Genomic DNA, 4,095 nt, shown 5'->3' on the forward strand with positions numbered 1-4,095 from the left:
TTTTCGCTGTCTATTCAGTTTTGTTTTTGAGCAGAATTTGTCGAAATGGTTTATTCTTCGAAGGGGGTATTCCATACTCAGTAAAGTAAAATAGCCCAAATTGTGAAAAAATATCGCGGGAAAATAAAGCACTTATTTTTATTTTTATTTTTTATTTTATTTTGAAAGGTATTGACCGCATAGGGAGTAAATAAAATATTTATGCAGACCCATTCAGGGAAATCTCTACTGGTCATCAAAATGCAGTTGTTCAAATTGGATATCAAAACATTTGCGAAAACTAATTACTTTCAATGTATCACAACAGTGTCTGTAAATTAAACGTTAAAATGTCTGAAATGTATACTGAATCTAATAGTAAAATGACTCGGCTTCTGTGTTGTTTACATGTACGATTTTAATTCAGCTCAAGTTGAGTACGGCAGGTGTATTTCGAGGCGCACTTTCATTCAATCATATTTTAATACTTATATCTTCACTGAGTCTAAAATGACGGAAACCCTGCGGGCAAGCCACAAGTCAATTCTGAATAACTTATTCACAATGACTTATCGCAACCACCAAACGATTGGTTGACGGCCAAAATTTTTACTTTTCAAACTTGCGGATTTAAAGTGGCAAAAAGGGTACCCTGATACACAGTTTGCTAAGGGATGAAAGCTTAGCGGTTTTGTTTTTTAAACAAAATATGTTTCTTGATTTATGTTTTGAACTGCACTCGTGTTGAAAACAAAACATAGATTCCTGCAGAGTGGTCAGAAGACTAAACTAAAACACACACTTGATGTGGAAAAATAAACAAGTTGTAAATTTTTTATAAGTTCACGGTTGAACCAAAAAATTGCATGCAGTGATTTGTTTCGGTGTTTTTGTCTTTTTATTCAGTAGCTGAGCTTATTCAAGTTGCAAGAGCGGCTTACAATTGAGAATCAGCTGCTTTAACTGAATGATTCATTTAAAAAACTTTAAATCCTAATCGCGGCCCCCACTCAGCCAGTTAGATCCAAACAGTTGTCCACACCCAAATTAAAAGCGCGTTTTCTCGCGGATGGCACTGGTATACCTGTGTTTCTGACCTCGAAAAGTGATTTGTGCTGATGGGCACACGATCGCAAAGTAAGTCAAATAGCCTAGAATGTACTCGATTCCCGTCTAAGTTATACCCTACAGCGAGGAGTTGGATAATGAAACAATGGATATTGATTAATCTCTGCTGCTATTATTCGCAAGATATAATGAAAGTATCCTGTGTTATTAAAACTGAGGGCGTGTTCGTTTGGGAATATTCTGAAATAGGAATATATTCCGCAATACATTCCGGCTATTCTGCTGCTGGGAGCAGAATAGCCAGAATGGAAATCCAAGTATCCCGGAATAGGAAGAGTAACCAAACGAACGCTAACTCGCATTATTATTCATTCAAAATATTTCTGTGTTTCTGATTGGCTTTCAATCCCCGGCTAATTCCAGCTATTCGGCTAGCGCCGACCAAATTTGGAAGAAATTCCAATTATTGGATCGGAACCGTCCAATATCAAAAATTATTGGATCGCAACCTCGTTCCCAAGGATGATTACCCGATCGCAACCTCGTTCCCAAGAACTCATGACGTCACGCGACTGAACGGCTTTGCTGCCGAGCAGGTATGGCCGCTAGATTTGAGCATTATGAAGAGGTAAAATTTAAAGTTATTAGAAGACAAGGAAAGTCAAAACACGGAAAAAGCAACGAAGGGGAGTCGATCGATTTTGAAAGTGTATCTTCAAGAGGAAAAGATCCCTGATCCAGCCACAGCGGAGGACATGGAGTGGTTTTACGAAAATTCTACGTCGAAGTAAGAAAGAACGATGGAAACCTGTACTCGAAAATATCGCTTTGTGTCATCAGATTTGTATAGCTTCAATAGACACTTCAAGCAAGTGCTAAATATCGACAATATAAAGGACAAGAAATTTAATGAAGGTAACCGAGTTTTTGAAGTTTAAATCAAATTTAAAAGCGAACGTTGTTGTGTATTTGTGTACTTTGCCTAGTGTCAAAACCCTATTAAATTCATTTTGTGCATTTGGAGCTCTGGAAATATTTTGAATGAATAATAAAACAATTATTGAATTCGGCTTTCCTATGATATGAAGAATTATACAGATCTCAGATCTCCTCGATCTGCATAATTCTTCATATCATACTCAGCCTCATCCAATAATTGCTAAATATTCCAATTATTCTTATTCCGGATTGATCCCAAACGAACGCACCCTGAATTTGTTTCCCGCGGTCAGAGCTACTCGAATTTTAATGTCGCCGAACGAAAACGTGACAAAAAGCGGAGGTTTTGGGAACAAAAATGGCCAGGCGGCTGGAGAAAACGCAAGTTCTGGGGAGACTGAAAGAATTAACAAAGGCTCTGTGGACGAAAATGGCCATCAGTCGGTTTAACTCCCACTCGCTTTTGCAGCGTAGAACAACAGGAGTACTTCAGGTGTCGAGAACTAGATATATATAGACAACGAGCAGTCCTTCTTTTGTCTAAGCTCTAAGTGAAGAGGCGCATTTTGCCACATATTTTCTTGTGGGAAATTTTTCCTCTCGCTTATTTTAAGCTTCTCACCCGCGGTCAACTAAGTGAAAAGAGGGACGTTTTTCTTTCTGGAGCAAGATCGTGACGAACAAGCAAAACAAATACGGGGAAAGAACTAGCCTTTGTGTAGGCTTCGAATAAAAACACACAAAACGGACTGTGGACTTGCTGCCTGCCGAATGGGCAGAATAACTTACATTAGAGCGGTATAAAGAATCTATCCCCAGGAACTCCACGCTTTCTCTTCTACTTTACTCCGCCGAATTTTTCGCCCGCTATTTCGACCTTCCCCTCGCCCCCAATAACTGCCCCTGTTGGGTCTCCGAGGATTGCCTTTCACTTGTTCTGCCTTGCTTCCCTTCACATTGTACCGTCTGAAGGTATTTTGAAAATGGAAACAAAACGTAGTACTTGTGTTTATAATATCAGGAGCAAAAGAGGATCCGAATAACTTATGATATTTGTTACCTTTGATGCGGTGGAAGGATTTACTTTCAAGGAAGGGAATTCTCAGATTTCAGAAAACGTTTTGCCAAACCGCTACGTTTTTGGAGTACGTAGCTTTAATTTGTTTAAAATTGCGCCTAAAGTGTGAGTGAGAGTGCGATAATTCTGTCCGGTTACGTCTCGTACTCTTTCGAAACTGGATGGTATATTTTTATTGGTTTTCTTTACAGTGAAACGTTGTCAGTAGCCACAACGTTTATTGCTTGAACTGAATCAACAAGTGCAACAGTGATCTCCTTTCGTTTCTGCAGGCGTTTCGTCCGTTCAGGCTTCTCAAATACTTCAGGGGTAAAACCTTACAAACAGAATTAATCTGTTTTCATTGTTTCTGTGGCTTCGAATATAGCAGTCGCATTGAAAAAGCTAGTTTCACTGGGTATATATGAGCATAAGCCATGCAAGCACAAGCATAGCCGCAAAGAAGAAGAGCGAGCCCGCTCACTGGTATGTTACTTTGTTCTCCTTTTGCACTTATGCTTATGCATGCTTGTGCTTGTGCTTATATACTTAGTAAAAATCAGCCTTAAAAGGCTCTAAAATTAATTGTGATGGCCTGCTAACAATAAAAATGCATTCTGTTTTCAAACTGTACTGGCGCCGACAAGTCTGTATCAGTACAGCAGTAGCATGAGCAATAAAAACTTGGTAGTCTCGGCAATTTTCAGCTATTGATTTAAGTCATATTCTACGTTACACAACTGGGGCTCTTAACAGTACAGAAAGCCGCAGATCAATTAGCCGCCTTTTCACTTATGTAAAGGCCAATCGATACACGCAATTATCGGCAGCGTTCAAAAATGGTTTTGTTTTTCCCATCACTAAATTTCTTGCCTGTTTCCAAAGAGTAGTTATCTCAGTTATCTCAGAATAGCCAATTTACTGACACTTGGAAATTAAATATATGTTATTTGCCGGCTGGGAGGTCCGTTTTTTGAAAAATAGTACCCGAGGTCTTGAGTACGGCCCGAGGCCGCAGACCCGAGTGACATGATCTCATACAAAGTTAACCT

This window comes from Oculina patagonica, chromosome 2 (genome assembly GCF_052425735.1).
Source record: "Oculina patagonica isolate OP01 chromosome 2, crgOcupat, whole genome shotgun sequence".
Lineage (NCBI taxonomy): Eukaryota > Metazoa > Cnidaria > Anthozoa > Scleractinia > Oculinidae > Oculina > Oculina patagonica.